A 9,034-nucleotide genomic window follows, 5' to 3' on the forward strand; every position below is an offset into this window, starting at 1 on the left:
AAGCTGAGTGCAGAGGGATAAGGGAACTCTCCAAGCCATAGGGTAGGATTTCCCAGCCTCCAGGATCTCACGCCTGAAGATCTCAGGTGGAGCTGATGCAATAATAATAGAAATCAAGTGGACAATAAATGTTATATGCTTGAATCATCCCGAAACCATCTCCAACCCTGGTGCCTGGAAAAACTGGCACAGTCCCTGGTCCCCAAACTATTGGGAACCACTGCCATAGGGGGCAAGAAATGAGCTCCCCATGTCGTGGGAAATGAAGTGTGGTATTGGACTCCACTTTTTTGAAAGGAGACACTAGGCCGGAAATTCAAGTGAGAATTTAGAAGCACTCTTTTATATCTGGGTCACAGCTCTGAGGAGAAGCCAGGATGCCAGTCTCCATCCCTCCATCAGGCTCTGCTCCTTGAGAAGGGGTGAGGCTTGGTAAGTGGCGATTCCAGAGAAGCCAGGGCACATCCTCCCAGACCCCTTTCTTCTTCCCAGCAGCCCCACGACCAGCTCAGACCATGACTCCCGCACAGCCCTGGGCAGATAGCCCAATGTCCCTGGGCCTCAGTTTCCATCACAATTAAAATGGAAGCAGTGATGCTCTCTGATTAGGAGCTGTTTCTGGGTTCTTCTTCCAACTCTCATAAAATGCAAACCATGCTAGGCACCTAAATGAGTTCATGCTGGTCTCAGCATTGTGCATATGGTGACAGGAAGCCTCTGCCCGTGGTGAGGGGTGTGTAGACAGAATGGGGCTGGGCCCTTCCTTACAGAAAGGACCTGAGCCTAGGACAGAAGGTGAAAGGAAACAGTGCCAGTCTTGGAGCTCTGTTGCTGGCCCTACCAGTCCCTGTTGACTCTGATTTGTAAGACAGAACAGAAGCTATAGTTTCTGGAATAATCCTGGGTCACAGACTTTTCAGAAAAGGAAGGCACCTCACCTCTCATCACTCCTACCCACCCACCCTTGATTTAATCAAGACAAACTGTTCTTTTTCATGAGATTGAATGACTCAGACAGGAACAAAACAACAGTTTAAATAAATATCCTATCCGGCAAAGCCATCGAGCATTTTCAGCCTAGCTGGTGGTTTTCACTTAATCACTTATGAAGCATGTGAGTCTCAGAAGCCTCACTGCCGGGTGTGGTGATGCCTGTGGAAGGTAGTTTAGAAGGCATGTGTTCACCCAGTCTCCTTTAGAGAAAGTGTGTTGGTCAGAGTTCTCCAGAGACACAGAGCCAGTGGGATATGTGTATATACATGTAGAGAGAGATTGATTTTAAGGAATTGACTCATATGATTGGGCTTCCCTGGTGGCTCAGCTGGTCAAGAATCCGCCTGCAATGAAGGAGACCTGGGTTCAATCCCTGGGTTTGGAAGATCCCCTGCAGAAGGGAACAGCTACCTATTCCAGTATTCTGGCCCGGCGAATTCCATGGACTGTATAGTCCATGGGGTCGCAAAGAGTCGGACACGAATGAGCGACTTTCACTTTCACATGATTGTGGGGCTGGCCATTCTGCAATTTGAAGGGCAGGCCAGCAGGCTGGAGACCCAAGGAAGAGCTGAGCTTGCAACTTGAGTCCAAAGGCAGCCTGGAGGCAGAATTCTCTCTTCCATGATTGCTTTCTTTTTCTCTTAAGGCCTTCAACTGATTGGATGAATCCCACCCATATTATGAAGAGTAAAGTGCTTTATCCAATGTTCACTGGTTTAAATGCTAATCTCATCTGAAAAATATCCTCACAGGGACATCTAGACTGCTGTTTGACTAAATATCTGGGCACTGTGCTTGAGAGCGTCTCAGGTGGCTCAGTGCTAAAGAATCTGCCCACCAATTCAGGAGATATAGGAGACATGGGTTCGCTCCCTGGGTTGGGAAGATCCCCTGGAGGAGGAAATGGCAACCCATGCCAGTATTCTTGCCTGGAAAATTCCATGGACGGAGGAGCCTGGCAGGGCTACACGCCATGGGGTCGCAAAGAGTTAGATATGACTGAGTGTGCACACACAGACACACCCATGGCTGAGGCGTGTTACACAGAGAGCTAACCACCACAGAACAGTCCTGGCCTGGTCATTTCTGCGTTCTGGTGGTATACCCAGGCAGTCCCTGTGCTCTGTTTCATCCTCCTTAGGTAGCTCCAGGCCAATCTTTTCCTGCCAGAGGACGCAGGGCTAAAAGGACTCTGCATGTGGATAGAGGAGCCTGGCTCACTGCCCCCACTGACTCCCAGTAGCTGAGCAGTTTCTTATCTTGGACTTCAGATTCCTCAGTGTAAAGTGGGCATGCTTTTCTACTGGCCTCACAGGATTGTCATGGGCATTAAATGGAAATAACCTTTGCACTCTGTTAGGTACAGTCTTTGTGTTGTGAGAAAGAGCCAGCGTTCCCCGGCTTGGAGTAGAGGGTGGGGGCAGAGAGGGTCCTGCGTCATCCAGGTGGTGAGGGGGGCTTTCCTTGTGGACCAAGGCAGCCTGGGAAGGAGTGCCCAACCTCCAGGATGAACCTGAGTTCTGCGGGAAAGTGAATTCTCCCCACCCAGAGCTCCTAAATTGAGGGTTTTTTTTTTTGCTCTTTTAAAATTACTTTGTGTTCTCTCCAAAAATTCCTAAATTTCCTAACTTCCTCTCCTTCATCACTCCTTCCCCCAAATCCACTCTCTTCTCCAAAGGAGGCAGCTGTTAACTTGTTGGCATAAATCATTTCACACTTTCTCATTTATTTATTTGCTGTTGGTACTATAAAAATGGAGTTTGGGGACTTCCCTGGTGGTCCAGTGGCTAAGACTGTGCTCCCAGTGCATGGGGCCCGGGTTCCATTCCTGGTCAGGGAACTAGATCCCGCATACTGAAAATAAGAGTTCACTTGTAGCAGCTAAAGCTCCTGCATGCTGCAACTAAGACCCAGCACAGCCAAAAATAAATCATTTTTTTAAAATGGGGTTTGTCTATGGCTTTGTGATTTTTAAAATTCACTTAGCAATATACCATGCATGGTTTCTCATATCTGACTCTTTGTATGTGTACATACTCAGTGGTAACTGCCTCTTTGCCACCCCATGGACTATAGCCCACCAGGCTCCTCTGTCCATGGGATTCTCCAGGCAAGAATACTGGCATGGGTTGCCATGCCCTTCTCCAGGGGATCTTCCTGACCCAGGGACTGAACTCACGTCTCCTGCATTGCAGGCAGATGCTTTACTGCTGAGATACTGGGGAAGCCCATGTGTAGTGGGTTCCCCACTCGCTTCTCATTAAATTAGAGAAAAAAGATAAAAAAGGGGGGAGGAAGTAAATTAAATAAAAAGGCTTTTTACAAAATAGAGGATGAACCTCACTGTAGACCCAAGACATCAGATTTCTGAGAATGTCCGGAGTGTTCTCTGCAGAGGGTCCTGGCTGGGCAGTTCTACTGCCAAGGCTGCCTTTGCCCCCCAGACCCACTGTGCACCCCCAGTCCTCATGGACACCTTCCTTCCCTGGAGTCCTGCCTTGCCCTCCTTCTCTGACCCTGTACCCACGTTTGCAACTGAGGCCAAGGCACAGGTTGGCCACCTGCCACTCCGTAAGCCTAGAAAGAACAGCATCAAATTTCAGGCAGAATGGTAACGAGTGGGCACAAATATTAATACTTAGGTTGTTGTCTCTTTAACAGAAACTTCCAGGGGGGCAAGCAAAGCACTGGGGGGAATTCTGCTAGTGGGAGCTTTGAAGACACCTCATTTTCAAGGTCTGGTGTTGAAAACACCAGAAGCTCTCTTATCTTTATCTCTCCCTAGCAGTTTCCTCCCCAGTTGTTATTAGGGGAGATATCAGTCACCAAGGCCTCAGCTGGATCCCATAAAAAAAAGCCCCTGCAATATTCTACATTGCAAAAGCCCAGGCTGTGCCCTCCGAGTTCACTGGGAAGACCCAAGACTCTGAGGTCCGGGGCCAGTGGCGCTGACTCATCTTCCTGGCCCCAGCGGAGGAAAGCGGCATGTTTGGGGCACAGTGTGTGCCTGTCAGCCATCAGCATCCTGTTGGCCAGGAAAACGCTGCCTCTTCCCAGGAAGGCCTTTGTCTGCAGCTGGAACAGAATCACCAGTGGACAGAGGCCACCGAGTCATGGAAGAAAACCGGGCTGAATCCAGGGCTCCGTGTCTGTAGTGGGAAGAGGGATGCCTGTAGTTTCCCACTGAATCCTAAAACAAGTAGGCAACTTGGCCCTTCTTTTTTTTTTTTTTTTAATTGGCTGCACCACGTGATATGTGCAACCTTAGTTCCCTGACCGGGGATCTAACCCAATCCCCCTACATTGGAAGGCAGATTCTTAACCACTGGAAGGAATGAAGTTCCTGAAGGATTGCCAGGGAAGTCCCCCTTTTTTTGTTTTTAAGGGTTTCCTGGTATAAGTATTACAACACACTTATTTACTTAGTAACTTACACCTTCCCTTGCTCCATTAAAAAGGTAAACCAGCTTATAAAAACACACAGAATAAAGGATAGAAGAAGTGACCAAGGCAATGAAGAGAGCAAGGAAAAGAGTGATGGAGGTAATAATAGGATGAAGACACAGGAATGAATTTCAGATGAAGCTGTTCAGTTACTGCAAGTGGGCTGCAAATTTGGGTCCAAGAGTCCTTAGCAGCCAAAGAAAAGAGACAGAATAACCAGGCACAGAGTGTACACATCAACAAGTTAGGAAAAAATCCACCTTTTGAATGCAGAGACCAGGGGGAGGTGAGGACCACCATTCACACTAGCTGGGCGTGTGGGCCAGGGGCTGAGTTAAATGCTCTTTTTTAAAAAAATTTTTTTTATTTGGCTGTGCCAGGTGTTAGTTGTGGTGCTTGGGACCCTCGATCTTTGTTGCGGCATGCAGGCTCTTCAGGTGTGGCATGTGACATCTAGTTCCCTGACCAGGGTTTGAACCCAGGCCCCTTTGCCTTGGGATCATGGAGTCTTAGCCAGTGGACCACTAGGGAAATCCCTGAGTTAAATGCTTGTCTGACATTTTCTCATTTGATCTGGTAACCATGTCGGGCGAATGACAATGATAACGAAACTGAGAATTTGAGAATAAGTTAGTAATTTGTCCAAGACCAGAGAGTTAGTCAACTATAGAAATGAGATTCAAACCCAGACTATGAGGCTCCATGTTTGGGTGCCAAAGTAGAAAGCTCACCCCACAAGGCAGTGGGGGGCCCTTGGGGTATTTCTGCAGCAGATGCAATAGAGATTTTGGTAGGACTGTGTCTCCTCACCTGTTTCAGTACAATTCCTAAATATAGGCACAAAGGCATAAATGCCGTTAAAATTCTGTGGAAGCAGTGCCTTCAACTAAAACAATTTGTTCGGGTGCTTTGTTCTCTGATGATTTAATTCCCATCTCTGTATAGATGTATAAACATTGCAGAGCCTACCAGGAAGTATATCAATAGTTATTTTCTCAAGCCACATTCATTTTAACATATCCCAAACCCACTCTAGTATATTTTATTTATTCCCTGGAAGAAACTAGAAGCTGATGTCTTTAGTTTCTCCACTCCCACGCCTGCCCCTACATGGGAAATACTCTCACAGCCTTCCAGGCTAACGGAACCCACAACGAAGACCTCTATTAACAACGTCTTGAGGACAACTTCCTCTGACTTGTGATTCTTTTCTTACAACACATCCTGTGTGAAATGCTTTGAGAACTGGGTATTCCCTCTATTCACGACCATACAATATTTAGCAGCATTTCTCAAACTTTCAGTTTGCATAAGCCCCTTTATGCTCATGCAGACCACCAATTTAGGTAAAAAAAAAAATCATCACAATTTTTAGTAATAAAAATGTCATTCTTAAAAAAACCTTTTCATTATAAAGAAATTCAAACACCTATGAAAGCTGAATAGTATAATGAACCTCTGTGTACCTACCACTCAGCTTCAACAGTTACTGACTCCCAGCCAATCTTCTTTCAACACTATTCCCATCCCCTTCCTGTCTCCTGAATTATCCTGAAGCAAATCCCAGATAGCACATCATTCCATCCATAAATATTTCAGCATGTGTTTCTAAAAGATATGAATCCTTTCTTTTAACATTACAAGACCATAATCACAGCTCAAAATATTCATAAGGGTTCCTAAAAACTATTCAGTATCAAATTTCAAATTGTCTCAAAAACCTTTTTGTTGTTGTTTGAACCAGAATCCAAATAAGGCCTGAACATTCCCACCAGATAAAACATTATTTTAAATATTACTAATCATTTCTTACACTTGTAAGAGGACAACATTTTCAGTCCCTCCCCAGGGTATCTGTCCTCTTTTCTGGTTTCTTTACCCTGTACTCCCCCAGTTTATTTCCTTCCTTTTTAGCTTTGCTAAGTTAAGACCCCCAATTCACAGTTATAGGTTGCTGGGTACAGCATCTGGTGCTGATGTTGCTTTCTGATGGCCCTGGATTCAGAAGGCACAGACATCTCACTGATAGTACTTTTGGCCCAATTACAAACCACATTCAAAATCCAGAATGATGCATGCTTTTACCTGGGAGATGGGTACCCCTCATCCACACAGACTGCCCCCAGCTCTGGAAAGCATCTGCCCAACATTCCAGGTCATTCTAAACTGTGTCCACTAATAGATGGCTTTCTTCTCCTCTCAAAGACAAGTGTCAGATACCAGAAAGAATCAAACTTAGAGCAGACTGGACCTCAGATTGGTTTTATGAAAACAACCTGGTTTCTCAGCTACCTGTTTTCTCTTTTAAAGGACTGAGTTCATCCTTTGGACACTACAGGCCAGCGCCAGAACTGACAAGGTATCTCAGACTGATCACCAGTGGATGTGCTGCGACGCATAAAGTCTCGTGTCATCCAAAGATGTGGAAAGGCCCTCTGCAGGCAGAGGGGTGGGGGTCAGACTGTTGGAAAAAGCAGTTAAAAGGACACCAAGAACGTCCAGGCAAGAGGCGAGGTTGGGTAGGAATGGGGCTGATAAGCGAGAAAGGAGTAGTGTGAGAAAAGGATCAGAGATTGGGTCCAAAGTGAACATGAGGAATAAATATAGAAGAGGGAGGAATCTTCAGTGACATTCAAGTTTCTGACTCCAGGGCTGGTTGTTGTTCAGTGGCTCAGTCATGTCCAACTCTTTGAGACCCATGAATCGCAGCACGCCAGGCTTCCCTGTCCATCACCAACTCCCAGAGCTTGCTCAAACTCATGTCCATCGAGTTGGTGATGCCATCCAACCATCTCATCCTCTGTCGTCCCCTTCTCCTCCCGCCTTCAATCTTTTCCAGCATCAGGGTCTTTTCCAATGAGTCAGTTCTTTACATCAGGTGGCCAAAGTATTGGAGCTTCAGCTTCAGCATCAGGCCTTCCAAAGATTATTAAGGATTGATTTCCTTGAAGATTGACTGGGAATCATGAACAGACACACCCACATACATAGGAACCCCCTTCCAAACTGCTCGTGGGCCTGGGGTATACAGAGACGGCTGATCTGTGAATCAGAAAACATATTTCATGGGAAATACTCTCTTTATAGTTGCCGCAAGAGTCTCATCACTGACTGCACAACAGACTCATCCAGGGAGTTTAAAATAAATACCATGCCCAGCCCTCCTCCTGTATTACCTACCTCCGGCTTGGAACAACTGAATGCCAACCTCTGTGTACTTTGGCCCCTGCCCACTGCAGAGGTGATGCTTTCATACAGTGGGACTGAGAACACTGGACCAGGCGTGCACAGCGAGGGCACCAGGTTACCTGCCTGTTCAGGACTGCTAGGAGGACTCCTTGGAGCTGCTCACAGCCCGAAGCTTAGTTTGGCTCAGCCTGGATCCCCGTTGCTTGGGGTGAGAGAAGTGACCTGACCTTCAGAACTCAGCTCTCTGGCCAAAATAAGGGCTGGCAAGGAAGACCTGGCAGGGGAACAGGAAAGAAGGGAGCCAGGTGTCCGGCACACGTGCTTCCCCTCTGGCTGCAGAAGGCGGCGGTCTCACCCTCCTGTGCCTCACAGTCATGGCGGAATACGGGTCAAATGCAGATGCCCGGGCCCCACTCCCTGCACTGGTTAGAAGTCTAGTGTGTAGCCCAGGAATCTGCATTTAACAGATCCCAGGTGACTTCCAGAGAGCGGGTGGCACACCTCCACTGCCCATCCCCAACCTTGAGAGGCCCGCAGGGGTCCGTGGTCCCCACCATGGATATGTGCCCAGTGGGGGCCCTCTTTCTTCCTGGACGTGGCCCAGGAGAGTCTGAAGTCAGGACTGAGGTAGCGGCCAGCAAGCAGGGTTAAAAATGATTAGAACTGCCATTTCTAGACGTGGTTAGAACTGGATAGTGGGCCACTAACCAAACGGGGGCCCTTCCTGGAAAAGAAGTGCACCTGCCCCAGGCGTTCTGCGTGTCACAGACGGTGGAAGTGGGGCAGGAAGGTCCCGTGACTCACTGGCTCCTTGATTTCAACAGAAATGTGGGTTTCCCAGGCCGAGTGCAGGAACCCAGGGAGCAGCCTCTGGCCTTGCAGAGAACTTCTGTGTCGGCGGTGGGTTTCAAAGTGCAGCTTCTGGGTCAGCAACATCAGTCTCGTTAGTTAGAAATGAAGATTCTCAGGCCCCGCCCCTGATCTACGGCTAAGACACCCTGCTGGGGGCGGGTGTCTGAGTTACACTGAGGCCTCAGATGGTTCTGTTAGTGCTTAGTGCCTCAGCGAAGCCTTGAGTGCTTCAGGGCCCACAGGCTTAGGAAAGGTCCCCGCTCTCCTGGCCGTCAGCCAGTCCCTTTTCATGGGGGAGGGGGAAGCACACAGCACCCCTCCCACCCCCCTTACCCCGCCCAGCTACGGGGCAGGGGCTGAATGACGCAGGATTCCAGGCAGCTGCCGCTGGCCCTGCAGGCAGCCCCCAGCCGACTCTCGACTTTGTTTTCCCTTTCTCTCCTCCAATACTTAGGCCACCTAATGCGAAGAGCCAACTCATTGGAAAAGACCCTGATGCTGGGAAAGATGGAGGGCAGGAGAAGGGGCCGACAGATGAGATGGCTGGATGGCA

This window comes from Bubalus bubalis, chromosome 22 (assembly GCF_019923935.1).
Source record: "Bubalus bubalis isolate 160015118507 breed Murrah chromosome 22, NDDB_SH_1, whole genome shotgun sequence".
Taxonomy (NCBI): domain Eukaryota; kingdom Metazoa; phylum Chordata; class Mammalia; order Artiodactyla; family Bovidae; genus Bubalus; species Bubalus bubalis.